Raw genomic sequence first — 20,841 nt, 5'->3', positions numbered from 1 at the left:
GGGGGGTGAGTCACACGGCTACGTAAGTTGTATGGGTGAGACTGGGTGGGTGCCTGTGTAATTCTATCTGAACTCCCTGATGACTCTGTCCTCAATTGATTCATCGATGGGAGAGAAGACAACGGGATTGATACAGGCAAACTCACCGTTCTATGTGGTTGTAGTCTCATAGGTCTGGGGTCTATTGGTGGAATCAAAGCACATTCTTCTAATATGGGCTCATCAAAGATCCAAGTTTCCTTAGGCACCGTTTCTGTACAAGTTTGATCCAATGATTCATTATCTTCGGGTTCTTCTTCCTCTTCTATTCTAAGATCGGGGAAGACTTTTCGATCAACACTCTTTGTCAACCGATCCACATGCACTATCTGCCTGTCCTTTGGGTTATACAGATTTTGTATCTCATAGTTAACCAAAGAGGTTTGATTAATTACCCGGTATGGACCTGAGCTTAAACGGGCCAGTTTCTTTGTAGTGCCTGCCTTTATCTTAGGTGTGAACAGGTAAACTAAACTTCCAACACGAATATTTTTATCTACTGCCACAGCAGTTCTGTGTTCTTGTTTCTGTACAGCCTCCTCCAAATGTTGAGACACAATCTCATAAGTCCTTTGGAGACGTGCACACATTTGTTCTGAGTAGTTTTATAAGGTGACGTAAGTCTGTCTGGTTTTTCCATGCCATAGGTCAGATGGTAGCACTAAGTCTCTACCATAGATTAAGAAGTTGGGCGATTCCTGAGTAGCACTATGGGTTGCTGCATGGTACACAGCTATCGCCAGTGGTGTCATTTCGTCCCAGTCCGATTGAGCCTCATTTATGACATGTGACAAAATATTTGCTAAGGTGTGATTTAAACGTTCTACTTTTGCGTTGCACTGAGGGTGATATCGGGACGTATGGATTTGATGGATGTTCAACTTCTCACACACTTGTCGTAACAATGAAGACATGAAATTAGTGCCTTGATCTGTAAGAATATACTTAGGTATTCCATGTCTAGTGATTACATTATTTATAAAAGCAGTAGCAACTTCATCTGCCTTTTGGGTCTGGAGCGGAATCACTTCAGCATAGCGCGTGAAATTATCCACTGCTAACAATAGATACTTATTTCCCTTCAATGACATCGGGAGAGGTCCCAAAATGTCTTAACGACACCCTCACCCAAGGGGCGTTTTCGACTGGGACTCTCATCACAGCCACTTTAGCTTTAGGATTATAACCCCTACGTTCCATACAAGACAGACATGATTCCACATAATTCTTAATGTCGCTAAACATGCCTGACCAGAAAAAGTCCATTTTGATCTTTTCCAGTGTTTTCTGTAACCCTAAATGCCCCCAGAAAGTAAATCGTCATGGTATGATTTTAAGATTTCCCCCTTTAGACCATCTGGAACGACCAACTGTTCATTTGGGTCCTCACGGGTGTTTCCAGAGCCTGACAGGGCATAGTGATATAATAATCCATCTTCACTCATATAGAAGGAATCTGGCACCCTTGTTGGTGCCTGGAGTGTTCCTTCTAGCGCTTCAATTAATTTCTGCGAGATCGGATCTTCCCTCTGTAGAGTTTTGATCAAAGCTTTGGTTTGATTTTGAGGCAAAAACACTGATTCCTGACTTGCCTCTGTTGATATTGGAGCGACTATCTTCGTATTTCTTGGTTTCCTGTGTTTTTTCTGTGACTCATCTTCCTCAAACACAGGTCTAGAAAGGAAATCTGCATTTGAATGAACTCGACCCGGCCTGTATATAATTTTGTAGTCGTATTCTTGCAACAACATGCTCCAGCGGGCTAAGCGAGGGGACGGATTCTTCAAATTAAGCAAAAAGCTCAATGATTGATGATCAGTTATTAATGTAAAATGATTCGACACTAGAAAAGGTTTAAATTGCGTGACCCCAAAGATTATAGCCAGGGCTTCCTTCTCAGTAGTACTATAGTTCAATTCTGACTTCTTTAACAGTCTAGACGCGTAAGCAACTGGCTGTCTGGTATTTTCATCTACTTGCTGCTCTAGGACAGCCGAGATTGCATAATTAGATGCGTCAGAAGACACAAAAAATGGTTTAGAAAAGTCAGAATAAATCAGTAAAGGTGGCGTGGTCAGAACAGTTTTCAACTGGTAAAAAGCCTGCTGTGTTGAGCTGTTCCAGACGAATGGTGTTTCTTTCTTTGTTAAGTCTGTTAGAGGTCTCACAATCTCCGAATAATTGGGAATAAATTTCCTATAAAATCCTGCCATTCTTAGGAAAGATCGCACTTGTTTTTTGTTCACTTGGGGACAGGCCTCTTGAACAGCAGTCACATTTTCCGGATCTGGGCGAATGCCTTCAGACCCCAGTAAATGCCCAAGATATTTTAATTGTTCTTTCAGGAACTCACATTTCTTAGGTTTTAGTTTCAGATCGTATTCTCTCAGACACTGGAAAACCTTTCGCAACCTCAAGAGAAGTAAATCAAGGTTGGGCGATGCAATAATTATATGTTCAAGGTAAGCGAAAATCAATACTTCCCCGAGTCCATGAGGCACTAATGATAAGGTTTTCAAGAGCGACGAAAATCCATTCTTTAATCCATGCGGCATTCGAGAAAACTCATATAAAAATTCTCCAGTAGTGAAGGCGGTTTTGTGATGATCAGCTGGGTGCACCTCAATTTGGTGGAATCCACTTCGCAAATCAAGTAAAGTAAAATACCGCGCTTGTGCGAGATGTTGAAGTACTTCACTAACATTAGGGAGAGAATAATTATCAGAAAGAATTTTAGAATTTAATTTTCAAAAGTCCACACACATACGATAACTCGAATCCGGCTTTTTGACTAGAAATATTGGTGCTGCGTATGGTGAATGGCTTGGTTGTATGATGTTGGATTCCAAAAGTTCATTTACCTGCTTTCGAACTTCATCTTTTAACAAATATGGAATTCTATAAGCTGTCTGCTTGACCGGTATATTATCAGTCAATCTAATCCTATGCTTTAACACCTTCGAATTTCCTAGCTGAGCTGGGGACTTAGCGAAGATATCTCTATACTCACACAACAGGTCCGAGAGCTTTTGTTTTTGACAGCCTGTTAGATGATCTAACTCAAAATCTTGCAAAGTTACAGGCGCTGTAGTTTTCTCATTAGCTTCCTCACCTGTAAAAAGAACTGTATTATCCCTAACATCCTCAAGACTAGCAATATTCATCCCTTTGGGAAGATGGAGGGGTTCGTTCGTCAGATTGGCAACCAGAACAGACACTCTGCCATCTGGACCTAATCTGTCTATTGAGCATTTGACTGCCAGGTCATCACGACTTAAGTTAGAGTTAGGTTCTGTCAACACTAACTGTTCGGCAGAAGCAGCAAAATGGTTACAAACAGCCGTTACTACTTTTTCTGATGAGGCGGGAATCAAATGTTTGGAAGTTAATTTAGCTACTGACGGTTTTAAATTCAAATACTGGTCTCTTACGCCTTTCTCCTCGCTACCCTTAAGCAAATGTTCAATGGGGCAGAGTGTATAATTCCCTTACCCAAGTCTAATGTAAACGAAAATCGCCTTAAAATATTTAATCCTAAAGTCACATCGTATTGTCCTCTAAAATTTCCTGAAGCTACCAAAATCTTATCCCGAAAAGTCGACTGATCTAACTTAAAATTTACTGCAATTTCTATATGTATTGGAACTACATGACCTGAGACACCAGTTACAGTCAAATCTGGGATTCAATGATCTCTCATGCTTAATTTTATTAAATAAATCTGTGCTTAAAAGTGATACACTTGCTCCTGTGTCTACCAAAAACTTGGCTGGGATGCCTTGAATATACCCATTAATTAGTGGCAGTTTGGCGTCATTATTTAATATATAAATCCCATGTTGCACATTTCTCTGATGGGCATAAGATTTATCGAATCTATGAAAATTCTGGTGAGGGGAAGCGGTTTTATTGCGTTGGAAGTTACTCCCATTTCGTACAGTATTCCTTTGTCAGAAATACCTCTCCCCATTTTGCCTATAGCCTACATGATTTGCTGATCTACCCAAAATAGATCTGTGCTGAGTTTGATCAAAGGTACATTCATTACTAGGTATTCCCCTTCTTTCTCTCGTAAATGAGCTCATATAATCCCTATTTCGATTGTTATAATGAGTTTTTCCTGTTAATGTATCTCTATTTCCATAAAAATGACTACTCTTTCCATTAACATAGGCTGTCCCATTTTTTGGCACTGCAGTGTATTCGAGCGTCGAGCGCCAATTGTGCCGAGAAGGAGAAAAATTCGGCACCGGCCGATAATTGCTTGAACGGCCGCAGCCAGCAAAACGATTCTGTCCCTGCTCCCTAGCGTCTACGCGATTCGGCAACCCACGCTTCCAGTCAAAACTCGTTTCTCCATAGCTTCGGTACTCGCGATCGTTGATCCCATTCGTGGTGTCTCCTAGCAACGCCCTTCCTGACTGTGAGTGCCTTACGGGGAATGCTTCACGATCGCAGAAAGGGGGAATGCATAAGCTTCAGTATTAAAATTTTGGCTTGGATTATACCCGTTATTATTTGCGCCTTGCGTTTTTAAATTATTATGTGTAATATTATTTACAGCTAGTGTATGTAGCGATTGCTGTAGGTCTTTTATCTGGTCCTGCAATGGCTTAATGATTTCTTTAAAATAGTTTTCTTGTTGGTCCGTTATTTCTCCATCACTGTTATTCTGACTATACATGCCATTAATTGGCCTGTGTTTTGTTTCTGTAATAAGTTCGTTGGTTTCCTCGTGCTTCGCTACTGTAATTGCCTGTGTGAAGGTGACAGGATTTTGTGAAAGAACCAGTCTCCTGATCTTATTTGAAACGCCCCTGAGAAATTGAGCCAGCATTGCCTGATCTAATATTGATAATGCCTCTTGCAACTCACTTTGCGTTTTAAACGCTAACCGGGCCAGATTTTTAACCCTAGTAGCAAAATTTGCTACGGTCTCACTAGGCAATTGTACAGCATGTGAAAAGTTATGTAGACATGTCACACTAGGTTCCGTTTTTTTCAAACAGAGCCAAAAATGCATTTTTAAACACACTATAATCTTTTTCCTTACGTAATTCTAAAGAATCTGAGAGGAATTCCGCAGCAAAAGAGCGAATTTTGGATCTACAGACAGCTATTAACTCATTATTTCCCCAAAGTGCTAATTGTCCTACACTTTCTAGCATTTCAAAAAAATATTGAACAGATGGACCTTCATCTACTTTGCCAGAGAAAACTGGCACTAAAGCCAAATAACTGGCAATATTTGCCAAATAAGGTCTGCCCATTTCGGGAGAGGGTTGAGTCTCCTGGCTTCCAAAAAGTGGAACAGAATTTTCTATACCTGAGGTTTGTGGGTTCTGGCCCTCCATTTTGGCTTTATTAGTGTCTGTGTAAAATTAATGTCCCTCAAAATGGTGTAAAACCTACCTTTCCGTTGAGCTGAAACAGAAATATATTGTTAATAATCAGCAATTCTAAAACAAAAGGTGTTACAACATGTAGCAACTCGTTTTATTTTTAATTTTTGATAAATTTTCTAGTTTAAAACATTACAAGTTGCTGCCTGTTGTTCAATATGAGTGTTCCTGGAGACGTCTGTGTTATTTGTACTGCTGTAAAAAAATGCCTATGACTAATCTCTGTACACACAACAATCAGTGCTGTCCAAATCCTTTCTATTAGAAGTACTTTCCTCAGTCTACAACCATCAGAATCATTTGCGGGCATTAATATAAAACAAGTTTTTCATCCCGCAAGGACACACTTCAATCCTGGTCACGATTGGCAACAGTGTTGCGCAGGCTTTTGCTCCGTTATAATATATGCTTGCTAGTGTTCAAAAACTTCTCAGTTATGGTGTGATGTGTCAGTTAGGGATTAAATGTTCTTTGCAAGAATTACACTAATATTTACCTCTGGAGAAACCTGGCTTTCATGTGATCGTCTAGCAGTAATTAGGACAAATCCTGTGTCCTGAAACTTACTCAGATGGATGTTGAGCAAATTTGCAACATCGAGGATCGCATTGTGATTTTCACCTTAGGCTCCTTTCTATTTGATTGGAACCAAAAGCGCCGCATTAACATAGTTCTTTATCAGTAATCCATTCAGAAATCATGTGTCATCAGAGAGTAATCAGTAGGCAACAATTAACAAACAAAACATGGTTTATTAAACATACTAAATTGTCACAAATACAGTTAGACAAAACAGTGTATATAACTTTAGTAAAATAACCTTGAGCTTTTATACCTTTACATATTTAGGTAACCAACGGATTAATATATTAATGGTATTGGTTTGTAAAATTGTTTTGTTTCTTCATGTATATTCGTACAGCCAACTACTGTTCGTACATCGCGTAGCTGACGAATATTACAACACACTTGTGGAACAAGCAAGTTTGTAGGTTATGATTAATATTCAGGCATTCATGTAAAAGTTACAATATCTATTAAATATGAAATGCTAAATATAATAACAAAACTCTCATCACAGTGTGTGTCCGTGAGGATAGATATCTTTAGGCAAATATAAATATATAATGGGGGGGGACTATGTTCAACTTAACGCGATTTAGTATCGTTTGTAATTAAACAACAAGGGTTACCTTACCCGAATAATTCAGCATCGCCTCTGGAACTGTAGTTACAGGACAGTAGTTCATCTCGATCCCTTCCTATCTCGTCAACGGGTTTTCTTCTCCTTCTTCTCCCAACTTTTCGTTTTCTCTTCTTAAGAATATTTTCTTGACATTCTACAAAAGATTATCATCGCGACGGCTCTCTAACTTCCTAAAATACTAACTCGAACTCCACTAACTACCCTTCCAAGTCACTCCTCGTTCACCAACCAACTCCCCTCTCTCAGTCTCGACTCCCGACTCCCTCTCACACTCTCTCTCTGTTCAACGACTGTCCCCCTTATTTCCCCCCTAGTTAGTTTCATCCAGCAGAAAAACATCTGGGGAACTGTCGCCTCACAGCGTCCTGACTCATCCAAAAGTCCAATTTATGAAGGTAGTTAAAAGAATTTCATGTTTGTATGTGGTTGCACTTCCGACTGCACAAAGGCCAAAACGGACATACAAATTGTCCACTCCGACACAAGGAATCTATGAAATAATAAACACTCTGCTGATGCCTGATTCCAATACAATACTAGTAGTGTTCTTCCAAATGTAACCCCTGTTTTTACGACTAGCGCTACGGTTTTCCCTGTTTTTGTCAACAATACGCTCGGACGCTTGCCCGCTCCGAACGAATAAATAACATCTGGCTGCTACGGCAGGCGTCGGACGTTGGTTTGGAATTTCGTGGGTGAGGCTCTGCTCCCATGCGAAAACAAAAGTAATTCTGCCTTCTCCGGTGAAGTAAATATCTTATGACAGATACAGCGCAGCAAAAGAAAGTATGGGGCACTTGTGTTCTCTAAGGATGTATTAATACGGTTAAAAAATGAATGTATTTTTAACAATAGCTTTTGTTGAATCAGAAGTTACGTCTGCCAGCATAGAATCTGTATAGTGTGATTTGGTTGGAAGCAAAGGTATAATGGGAGTTAGAGAAATCTACACACCAGAAGATTGCGAAGAGTATGACAAGCGTCTCTATATGCAGACGGAATGGGCAAGCAAATGTGAATACCTTATATGGGTGACTTCAATCTTCCACTAATTGTTTGGAATAAGTGGGAGAGGAAACTCACCACGGGGAAAATTTTGAAATACATTATATGAGTACTAAAAAGGGTTTAGGGCTGAAAGCCAGCAGACTACTGGAAATTCTAAGTGGGAAGCATTCAAGGAATTAATCGTGGAAACTACTAGACGTTTCATACCTATTAAGAAATATTGTTCAAGGTTTGGGCCTATATGGTTGTCAAACGAACTTAAGACTCGTGGCAGAGAAGAAAAATGCGTGGGATGCATATAAATTATCAGGTGACACAGAAGCCTATTGCAGATATAAGCTAGTCTGTAATCAAGTCACAAAGGAGATTAGGCAAACGAAGGTAGATTACGAGAAATTTTTGGCAAAGGATGCAAAGCAAAACAGCAAGGAGTTCTTTACATATATAAACTCTAAAAGAAAGGGAATTAATCAGATTGGTCCACTTGATATCGATGGTTCGACAGTTGATGATCCTGCTCAGACAGCAAACAAACTGAATGAGTATTTTGCATCTACATTCACACACTAGGAGTTATTAAGGAAGGAAAATGCCAGAAGATTATCAAATTGTAGCAGGCTGCTTAATGATTTTGTAATAACTGAAAGCAAAGTGGAGGAAAAATTGTTGAAGTTAAACATAAGAAACGTAAGTTTAACATAAGGCACTTGGGGTGGATGGGATCTATCCAGTTATATTAAAGGAGGGGCAAAGGAAGTAAGCAAACCCTTTCCATAATTATTAGAGCATCCTTTGGCTCAGGGGAGGTCCCCACGGACTAGAGTTGTGCCAGTATATCCCAGTTCACAAAGGGGGATCGAAGGGTGACACGAGTAATTACAGACCAGTTTGTTTAACTTCTGTTCCGGGTAAAATAATGGAGTTACTGGTTAAAGATGCATTGCAGGATCATCTAGACAAGACTGCAGCAATAATTCAGACACAGCATGGGTTTGTTAAGGGAAAGTCTTGTGTGACAAATTTGATTGGATACAAAGGAACTGGATGCAAAAAATAATTTTGATATCATATACTTGGATTTCAGGAAAGCTTTTGACACTGTGGAGCATGGAAGACTATTGTACAAATTGGAGCAGAATGGTATTAAGGGTAGGTTGCTATAATGGATAAAAAGATGGTTGAGTGGGAGAAGACAGAGGGTGGTAATCAATGCACGCTACTCTTCGTGGACTAATGTTATTAGTGGAATTCCACAGGATTCGGTGTTGGGCGCACTGTTGTTTTGTATATTTATCAATAATATTGATGAAGGTATATCAGGCTTACTGTCGAAGTTTTCAGATGATACAAAGGTTGGCAGGGTTGTTAGTGCTACTGCAACAGGATCTAGAAAATTTTGGCAGATGGGCTGAGAAGTGGCAACTGAAGTTTAACATTGACAAATGCAAAGTACTGCATATGGGTAGAAGTAACCCTTGAGGAACATACCAACTGTGTGGTATTACACTTAGGGTGGTAGAAAATGAAAAAGACCTGGGAGTAATTGTTCAGTCAGATATGAAGTTTTCTGAGCAATGCAGACAGGCTGCCAGGGTAGGTCATGGGGTTTTGTCAATGAAATATAGGAATTTTGCTAGCAGGGAAAAGGAGGTGATTATCCCTCTGTATAAGGCAATGGTCAGGCCACGCCTTGAGTACTGCGTACAGGTCTGGAGGCCTCATTTTAGGAAGGAAGTAAATTTGCTTGAGCGTGTACAGAGAAGGGCAACAAGGTTGGTGAGGGGGAATGAAGGGATCCTCTTATCAAGAGAGGCTTAAGTTCTGCAAATTGCAGCGGCTGGAGACTAGGCACCTGCTAGGTGATCTGATCGGGATTCTTCCACTTGCTCAGATTACGAACCTAAGGGGGTCATAAATTCAAATTGAGATAAGACAGTTGTAGAATGGATGTGCGGAAATTTGCCTTTTTACATTCACTGTCAGCAAACAGACTTTGAAGAATTACTGAAGGACCACTGTTGACCTGTGGTAGCCATCATTCGGCCTTTCTATGGACGACCCCCCTCTTTCTTGTCCTGGATTATCAGGTAGTGACTTAGCTATTGAAACATGTGAGCATGAGTGACAATCCATGCGTTTTTCAGATATTCAAGAATCTCTAGAGAAATAATGGCTACTAATGATTCGTCTTTCTCTTCAGCCTATCAGAATTTGAATGACACTAACTCTTGTGAAAACATCTTTCTACCCTGTCACTTGCCAACAATTAAGCCAAACAACTTATGACTTACTGCAGCATCAAAAGATGCAATTACTGTATTGTATATGAATGCACGCAGTCTTGTAAAACATAACGATGAAATCCTCTCTCAACTGATATCATGGAATCTGCATCCAGACCTGATGGTTTTTACTGAGGCCTGGTTCTTTCCTGAGGTTTCAATCCAAATTCCAGACTACTCTTTCTCAAAGTTGCAGAGGTGATTCAAAAGGTGGTGGAGTTGCTGTTTATGTTCATAATCATCTGAAATGCTCTGACTTTCCTATCTCAAATCTGCCTTATCAAACTTGTGAACTCACTTTTATCCGCATTGCCTCTTTGATATCGTGTCTATACCGACCTCCCTCAGCTTCAGTTAACAGCTTTCTTGTAACTCTTGACAATACTCTCTCTCATTTCACAAGCAAATCCCTAAGCTTTCTACTGATTGGTGATTTTAATATTAACATTCTTCAAAGCTCTTCCTCTCAAGTGCAAAACCTCCTAAGTGCCATTACTTCAAATGGTTTCTCTGTTCTTGTTGATGGAGATATTCCAACTAGAATGGGAGAGTACCACAATTCTCTTCTTGACTTCGCAATTGGGGAATGCTTTCTCACGTATGCAATACTTGATACAACTATTTCGGATCATCGTCCCATCTTAATGGTAATTGAAAATGAGAGGTTCATGCACGCTTTCAAACCTGTCACTACAGACTCTCTCGATAAGCTTTGTCACGACCTGCAGCAGTCAACGTGGGATGGAGTGCTTGCTACAAGTGGTCCTGAAATTGCAATGAACTGCTTTTTTAATCATCTCCTAAATAGCTATGAAAAATATGTGTCAATATCAGGAGCTCAGGGATTAAAAAGACCACCAGACCAAGAGGGAAAATATGCCCGTTCATCTCAAATAAAATTCGTAATATGTTAAAGAAAAGGGACAACCTTGCAAGAATTGCTAGAGCAACAGGAATCCAGGCAGATAAAATTAAATACACAACGTACAGAAACAAAGTCACTGACTGTGTGGGGGACGGTTTCTTTCTTTCCTTATAATTATTATTACCTAATAAAGGTACTTTGCAATCTGACTCATTTGTCTATCAGGAGCTTTCAGGTTCTAAGGGGTTTCTATATTATTATGTTCCTCCATTGGTTTTGGCTGTATGTTCAAAATGACTAAACAAAGACTTCATTTAAAATATACAAGATTTTATTACATATATTTACATAAATGAAATTGTTCAATTATCCAGTACATATTATAATTAGTATTGTTCTATTACCGTACAAGCAAAAAATGATTGGTTGAGTTTAGTTATATTCTTGTACAACTTCTTTCATTATATTACAGGCCACGGGTGCCAAGCGTTCCGTGGCCAAGCGATTAAAGTGCATTCATTGAACGATCTTTTCAAAGAGCTTTTGCTATATATAGAGTTTCTTTTTGTTGTGATTACCATTTTTTTCATTTTATACTAGAGTAGCTCCTTGACACTACAGGAAGTAGGCAAAGGCCCAAAATGGGAAGTTACCTTTCTGTTTCTTTTTTATATCTCTCACTAACACAACTAACAGCCGCTTGATCACCTCGTGGCACTGCCCCTGCCTCCCTGTGGCGGGGCCGGAAACCTGGAAGGAAAAGTTATCCTTCCAGGGTTAAAAGGAGCAATCATGGAAAACGAAAATTTCCCTCCTCTAAAAACTGCAAATCCTATGGATTTGCAACAAAATTGTGACAATCAAAACTGCAAAAGGATGAAAACTGATGTACCTCAAATGGAATACCCATCTTTCCTCATAATGCATTCTTTAACGAATCAGTCATTAGGTACACTATCTCCCTTCTACATACAAAAATGCTTAGAAAGTGTAGCCGGATCACCAAAAATGGTACGCAGACTGAAATCTGGTGACTTATTAGTTGAAACCACCAACCGCAAACATTCTGAGTCTCTCCTCAAACTAACATCATTTGGTGGAGTCCCCACTAAGGTATCTCCTCATGCCACCCTTAATACCTCTAAAGGAGTCATATCCGAATGGGACCTATTGAACGTCAAAGAGGAAGAGATTGTCCAAGAACTCCAAGACCAGAAAGTAATTCAAGCGAGACGAATAATGTTAAAGAAGGACGGAGAATATGTACCCACTCGCAGCATTATTCTTACTTTTTCTACACCGAACCTACCTTCATCAGTAAAAGCTGGATACCTAAACTGCCGCATCTGTCCTTACATCCCCAATCCTATTCGATGCTACAAGTGTCAGAAGTTTGGGCATTCCCAAACTGTCTGCCGAGGAAATTCAGTATGTTCAAACTGCGGTTCAAAGGAGCATATTCATACCGATTGCAATGCCGAATCATCACGATGCCCAAACTGCAAAGGCAATCATTCAGCATTCTCTAAATCCTGTGAGCAATGAAAGCTGGAGAAAACAATCCAGAAATACAAAGTAGTTAACAAAGTCACGTATCTCGAAGCAAGAAAACACCTTCTACAAAGCATACCTAAACGTTCATATGCTGAAGCATCCAAAAGATACCAAACAGTTTCAACTCAGACAGATACAACTGTTCCACCAAAAGTGTCAATTTCTGACTGGGCTCGATCACTCTTATCATCTGCACCACAATCCACAAAACAAACTGTCGATAGGACTAATAACACACCAATCTCAATACCACCTACTACTCAAGCTCCAGCTATTTCAGGTCAAATGGAAAACTCAGATTATGCCAGAAAGAAATCACCTGATACTACAAATATGGATGTTGCAGAGAATAATACCTATGATGAACCCATTCTAGATCTATATGCTGAAGACGACATGGGCACACGTCCATTCTTCCCAAAAAATAAAATTTGACCGTCAAAAACAGAGCACGTCTAAAAAACAGACTGATTCGACTGCTAACTCTAAACCTACACAATGAATAACATAATCCAATGGAATTGCAGAGGGTTTCGTAGCAACATAGATGACATATACGAGTTAATCGACCGTTATCATCCTGTGGGTATATGCCTACAAGAGACAAATTTAACACCTCAAGTATCTGTATCAATTAAATATTTATACTCTTTGTCGTCAAGACAGGTCCACTACAAAAAATGCTCATGGAGGAGTAGCCATACTGATAGACTCAACAGTTCCTTGTAAGCAAATTGTTCTCCAAACTTCCCTAGAAGTTGTCGCAGCTCGTATAGTGGTTGGCACTGCTTTAACGATCGTCTCAATCTATCTTCCACCCAATAAACCATGTTCAATTCAGGAACTGGGAAACCTTATTCTGCAATTACCGTCTCCCATTTTCCTGTTAGGAGACGTTAACGGTCACAATCCATTATGGGGATCTCCCGTCTCAGATAGACGTGGAGAGCTCATTGAAATGTTACTGGACAGACAGAATTTAACGTTACTGAACACTGGCTTATCCACTTACATTCATTTTTCTACTGGTTCAACCTCGGCAATAGATCTTTCGCTATGCTCTCCTATCCTCTTCCCAAGTGTCGAGTGGACAATACATGACAATCCTCTGAACAGCGACCACTATCCTGTCATATGCCAAATTCAAACCACCCATTCTAAAACAACTGAAACCCAAACGAAATGGAAATTTTCCAAAGCAGAATGGGCAAAATATAAAAATTATGTCTCTTTTAATGATCACATCATTGAGTCTTCTCCCGTCGATACCGTCACAGAGCATATAACAACACACAGATGCTTAGAGCTGCAACAATCGCCATTCCGCAGTCTCAACTAGGAAACCGCAAGCATATCAATCATTGATGGAACAAAGACTGTTACACGGTTAAAAGAGAAAAAAATGCAGCATGGAACCAATTCCGCAAATACCCAACCACTGGCAACCTTATTAATTATAAAAGACTTAGAGCCAAAGCACGATACATCCACCGAAAAGCCAAAAAAGACTCTTGGATAAAATTCGCTTCAACAATTAACAAAGATACCGACTCCAGAATAATTTGGAAAAAATAAGGCAGTTGAATGGCAGATATCTTCAGCTATTCTTAACTGGAATGGGAAGGAGATCTCTGATCACACAGAGATTGCAAACACCTTAGGAACTGCGTTCTCTGAGTTGTCCGCCTCAAAGCATATCAGCCATCATTCCAAAAAATTAAAGCCGAAGCTGAGAAATTCAAACTAAATTTCAAAACTACCTATTCTTTGCCCTGATAATCAACCACTCACACTATCTGAACTGAAAGAATCCATAAATACCTCTAGAAACAGCGCCCCTGGCCCTGATGGTATTTACTATATAATGCTGAAACATCTACATGAGAAATCTCTGTCCTCACTCCTAAAATTGTACAATAGGATCTATTCTGAACACACATTTCCCTGTTCCTGGCAACATTCTTACGTAATAGCTATCCCTAAACCAGGAAAAGATCACTCGGCTCCATACAACTATAGACCGATATGTCTAACCAGCTGCTTGAGTAAAACTTTGGAAAAAATGGTGCACCGCCGATTAACATGGTACCTGGAGAAAAGAAACATAATCAGCAGCAATCAGTTTGGCTTTCGGAAGAATAGATCATCTTTCGATCTTATGGTAAAGGCGGAATCAAACATAAGAAATGCGTTTGTTAGAAATCAACATCTGGTCATGGTTTGTCTTGATATAGAAAAAGCTTTCGATACCACATGGCGTTATGGAATCCTAAAGGATCTCCATACTATTGATATGAGAGGCCATTTACCATCTTTTATTGAAAACTTCCTTTGCCACAGGTCTTTCCAAGTCCGATACCATCAGGCTCTGTCACAAACATACATACAAGAAGAAGGAATCCCACAAGGCTCTGTACTCAGTGCCACTTTATTTGCAATGCGAATCAACAATATCACAAACAGAATTCCAAACACTGTCGACTCATATCTCTACGCTGATGACCTTACCTTATCCTGTCATTCCCAGAATATGAATTATATCGAGAGGCACTTACAAATATCAATAAATAATATTGAACTGTGGATGACCCAAAATGGATACAGGCTATCAAAGCAAAAGTCTACAGCTATCCACTTCTGCAACAAGTGCAAAATCCATCCAGATCCTGAGCTACTCTTGGACAGTCATCCTATTCCAATCATGAACAATATTCGTCTCCTAGGACTAATTTTCGATAAGACCACATCAAAAACCTACGAACTACTTGCATTAAGAAAATGAACGTACTCCGGGTAATCTCCAGTACATCATGGGGTGCAGACCGTTACACTTTGATCCGTCTATACAGATCCCTAATTAGATCTTGGCTGGATTATGGAGCACCTGTTTATGGCTCTGCTAGAGAGAGTACCTTGGCTCGTCTTGCTCCCATCCAACGCACTGCTCTTAGGATTGCTCTAGGTGCATACAGAACATCGCCAGTTCAAAGTCTGTATGTTGAGGCCCACGAACCTCCACTGAATATCAGAAGAATTATGTTATTGATGACACACTCTGTTAAAATTAAAAGTCACCCCCACACATCCTATTTGGCCACTACTACATGATCCTCAGTACATAATCCACTATGCAAACAAACCAAGAACAATTCGGCCTACTGGTATCAGATTCCAAAATCTAACAGAATGCTGGAATATTCAACTTCATAATGTTCTCAGTGACTTAAGAGATCCAGATCCTCCGTGGATTACTTCACGCCTTCTTGTGATGATTACTTTGAGCAGTGGGGAAAAGGTGCTATATCAGATATCAACATCCAACAGCTACATCTTGTCCATACACAGAATTATTCCCTCTTTACTAAGATCTACACTGATGGTTCTAAGTCTGATAATAAAGTGGGTGCAGCTGCTGTCTTCCCTAACAGAACTATTTCACTTACACTTCCTGCAGAATGCAGCAGTTATACTGCTGAACTTCATGCCATTCAATTCAAGTCATTCAGCTGAAACCTGAACCACAATTATTGAATTCCAGCCTATGTAAAAATAGAAAAGAAGAAGTAATTCTAGCCAGAAGCCGAATAGGCCATACTCACCTCACTCATCTTTTTTGCTCACAGGAAACGATGCTCCGCAGTGTACGCACTGCTTGAAACCACTGACAGTAAAGCATATACTCATTGAATGTAGCTTGTTTAACAATGTCCGACAGTGTATTTTCAGCTCCTTGTCATTACAAGAACCGTTGTCACTCAGCCGCATCATAGGTAATAATGCAAACCTCTCCGAATTCTTTTTGTACCTAAAACGAATTCAAATGTATGTAGAGTGTAGGGTGTACATTACCATTTTAATCTCCATTCGCCAAATCCGCTCCCTAGGCCGTGGCCTATCCGCGGTAAAATCAGAGAATGGGATTTTTCCTAACTTTTAGAATTCAATTTTGTTAGTATAAATAAATAAATAATAATAACCAAACAAATAATTCCTATCTGGCCACTTAGCCTCATGCAAGCAGAATCAACTTTGATTTTCTATCATTGATCCTAATTGGATGAGTTGACATCCCTGCCACTTGGAGGCGTGCCTCTACTACCCAGCAATCTAAATCTCCTTTTAAAGGAGAAGGAGAGACTCCATGTCAGTGAACATGACATGGAGTCTCTCCTTCTCCAGATAGCCAATTGATAGTTCCAATTCCGTTCTGAAGCCAACATAATAATTGCAGTCAAGCATAACATGCTCAGATGTCTCAAGCTCTCCACATTTACATAACCATTTTCTTTAAGTCCAAGCTGAAAGAGTCTCAATGCCAATCCATGTCCAGTTAACAGAAACATAGAACAAAGACCAAACTGTTGCCAAGTCTTTCTTTTAGTATCAATTATATTTATTTTCGGCAAAAACATAAAGGTCTGTCGTCCTTTTTCAGATGTTTCCCATTCTATTTGCCATCTTATTTTAACTTCTTCTAAAACTCTATTCTTTTCACTTTTAACATCTGCTCTTGTATAAATTTTATCTGGTTCTGGACAAGTTCTTATTCTTACTATCGTTTTCCTAATATTCCGTTTAGTAAGATATCCTACTCCAGCTATTAACACTACATACTGGACTGGCAACCTACCTGATATTACCTGCAAGGCTTCTGTGGACACCGTCCGACATGCCCGAGTAATCCCTAGTAATGCAAATCTTTGTGCTTGTACTAGGTGTTTTTGAATAATCTTATTCCCAATCCTATGAACCCAAGCCCCGGCAGCATAACACATTATAGGTGAAAACAAACAATCGTATAACAGATTGAGGCCTCTACCTTTTATGCCCCAATCTCTTCTAATCACCCTCCGGAGCTTGGCATATAAGGTTTTAATTTTGACTTTTAAATACTTAACGTGTTCTGTAAAGAACAAACGTTCTTCAATCATTAAACCAAGATATTTCGTTACTCGTGCATATCGAACGGCACTCCCCATCAGCCGTACAGTAGGAGCTCTATTCATGCTTAGTCTTCCCTTAAGCAACATCTGAACCGTCTTTTCCTTTGAAACCTGCAATTTATGTTTCTTTGTCCATATTTCCAATGTAGTCAAAGCTTCTTCTGCTTTACTTTCTATGGAAGATCTGGAATTTCCTTGAACCATCATTACCAAGTCGTCAGCATAAGCTATTTTTGTGACTCCAGCCATTTCTTCATTTAAATATTCATCAAAGACCATGTTCCACGCAAAGGGGCCTATCACCGAGCCTTGTGGACATCCTTTAACAACTTTCCTAATTATCTCTGTATATCTAGTTTTAACTACTACAACCCTATTGGAAAAGTAGTTTCTAAACACTTTATATAATTTTGTCTTACATACTTCTTTAATTCTAGACATGATGCCATCCCAGCATAAGTGGTCGAAAGCACCTTTAAAATCAATAAATATATCTAAACAATACCGTTCCTCACTGTCCTCCACCGCTTGAAGCAATCTATATACCGCATCTTCAGTTGATGAGTCTTTCTTAAAACCATATTGGTTTTGTGATAACATATTTCTTGTTTCATATCTCATCATAAGACGGTTCATACATAATCTTTCATATATCTTACCCAAAACGGAGAGGAGAGCGATTGGACGATATGTACCAGTTTCGTTAAGCATACGATCTGTCCCTTTTATAAGTAATTTTATCTGTGCTCTCTTCCACTCATTCGGAAAGGCACCCTCTTCTAAACATCGATTATACAGATTTAAGTATAACTCTGGAGCCATTTGAAAAGATCTTTTCATCACCAATACTTCTATTTTGTCTAGGCCCGGCGATCTACCATCCTTCGCCTGGCCCATGGCCGTTGTCAGTTCTAATGTAAACTGTTCTTCTGGTGTCACGATAAAATTCTGACCATCTATTTCTAAATCATTGACTTCTTCATTTTCATCTGGAAAGAGATCGTCCATTATCCTGTTCACTGATTCTTCCCAAGTTAATGTTTGACTATTTTCATTGCCGATAGTACTCATTATTTCCGATAGGCTTCTTTTATTAGTTAATAATTTAAAAATGGAATTCCATGGATCCCTAGATCCTTGTTTGCTCACATATTCCCTCCACTTATTCTGTTTAGCTTTACAGATAGCTGTAACATATTCTTTACGACAAGCTTTATACATATTTTTATACATCTCACACAAATCTAAATCTCCGTTTCTTCTTACAGCCTGGAACTTTCTTCTTAAACAAAATGTTTCTCTCCTTTTTTCAGATAATTCAGTACTCCACCAGGATACTGGCCTATTAACCTTATACCTTTTCTTCATACTACAAGAACATGCATCTATTAAAATAACAGTTAATTGTTTAACATAATCATTTGATGTCAGGCCTACCCAATTTATTTCATTGATACTACTCAAAAATACCTGCTCAAACTTTGGCCACTTTGCAGTTTTATCCATAAATCTATCAATATCATTCAGTATTCTTACTGAATCTTTTATAACACAGGAAAAAGAGATGCTATTATGATCACTAGTGGTATGATGTTCTATCACTTTCCAATTTCTAATACTATCCACAATAGAGGTAGTTGCCAAAGTTAAATCAATACATGACTGACCATGTACCGTGGAATAAGTAGGAGCATGTCCTGTCACATTTAACACCTCTACACCTGAGGCAGCAATCAATTCCACCAGCATCACTCCTCTTTCATCGGATACATCTTCTTCTTCTTCTTCTTTGGTCCTTAGCTGGCAGCTGGGGGAGGCGGTTGGCCACGCAACCAGTATGCTGCTGTAGGTGCTGCAGGGTTTCGGACTTGCTCTGTGATGTTCTTCCATACCTTCAGTCCTGGCCTGGTTAAGGTCGAGACGTCGGCTCTTCAAGTCATCTTCCACTTGCTTGGCCCACGTTTTCCTAGGCGCAGTCCGTTGGATGCTCCATTGGGTGGGTCGTTGTCTCCAAAGGAGTGTGGATGGTATTCTGTTCGTGCCCATTCTACATACGTGGCCAAACCATCTGAGCCTTCGCTTCTGGATTTGGTCAGCAATGGTTGGTTGCTGTTGGCATCTGGCACGGATGGTATCATTAGTGATGCGGTCGCGAAGAGAGATGCCCAAGATCTGCCGCAGGCATCGCATTTGGAATACCTCAAGTTTGTTCAAATCTAATTTGAGACAAATCCATGTTTCCGATCCGTAAAGAAGAATGGGCAGAATCAAAGTCCGGAAGAGTCGGATTTTAGTCTTTGTGGAAATGTTGGTCCTCTTCCACAGACACCATTTGAGCGAGGCGAACGCAGTGGCCGCCTGTCCAATTCTGCTGTGGATTTCCATGGTGGATGCAACTTTCTTCTCCTGGACCAGCGACCCAAGGTATTTAAAGTCCTGCACTTGCTCGATCTGGACGCCTTCGAGATAGATGGTGGCTTGCGACCCATCTGTTGTCAGGGCCTTTGTCTTACCAGCATTGATCTTCAAACCGTATGGCCGGGCAATGCGGGCAATGTCGTAGAGGATGTCCGTGGCTTCAGCGTCGTTACCGGCAAGGATAGCACTATCATCAGCAAACATCAGGTCAGTCACATAGTGATCCTTGTCATATTGTATGCCCTGTCTTTTTCTGAATGCTTGCCTCATAATGGCGTCGACCACGATGTTGAAAAGCAACGGGGAGGCTACATCCCCTTGGCGGACTCCAGTTTGGATGGTAAATTCCTCAGATAAATCGTTCTGGATGCGCACCTGGCTGGTTAAACCGTTGTATGCAGTTTGGAGGAGTGTGATGACTTTTCGAGGTACATGTTCAACCTCTAGTAGTTTCCATAAGGCAGGCCGGTGGACACAGTCGAAAGCAGACTTAAAGTCAATGAAAACAATGACGGTTCGCCGTCCACACCGGATCCTCTCCTCCATCAGCTGACGAATGGCAAAGATTTGATCACAGCATCCTCGCCCAGGTCTAAATCCTGCCTGTTCTTCTCGACTGGTTTGCTCGCGATGTTTTTGCAGTCTTGACTGGATGATCTTCATAAAGACCTTTCCGATGATGGAAAGGAGGCTGATGCCACGGTAGTTCTTGCAGTCCCGGTTATCACCTTTCTTGTGGATCGGTACGATAATGGCTTTCCTCCATGTTAACGGAATTTGTTCAGTGCACCAGATGGTTTTGAGGAGTGAGTGTAGTCGGCGAAGCAGTACATCTCCCCCGGCTTTGATCGCTTCTGTGGTGACTTGGTCCACTCCTGGTGCCCTGCCATTCTTCAGGGATTGTATGGCTGCTTTCACTTCTTCTACTGTAGGCTCAACATCGACCATGGAGACCTCAGGGGGGTCGATCGAGAGTGCTGTTGCTGGCGGTCCCTGAGGTGGGTCGTGATTATACAAAGCTTTGAAGAATTCACTCCACCGTTGCAGGCGTTCGGATGGTGATCGCACGAAGGTCCCATCAGCATTCTTGATGTTGTCACTAGTCAATCTGGTCTTTCCACTC

General features: G+C 40.3%; 1 protein-coding gene across 1 annotated transcript in view; it reads left to right on the top strand.

Annotated features, from left to right (window-relative positions):
- Nucleotides 1–20,841, top strand: part of LOC150076309 (uncharacterized) — a 253,715-nt gene that overhangs the window by 134,917 nt on the left and 97,957 nt on the right. The window lies entirely within an intron of this gene.

Source organism: Mastigoproctus giganteus, chromosome 13 (assembly GCF_048544385.1).
Source record: "Mastigoproctus giganteus isolate SK-2022 chromosome 13, ASM4854438v1, whole genome shotgun sequence".
Lineage (NCBI taxonomy): Eukaryota > Metazoa > Arthropoda > Arachnida > Uropygi > Thelyphonidae > Mastigoproctus > Mastigoproctus giganteus.
This window is presented reverse-complemented; position numbering and strand designations above follow the sequence as displayed.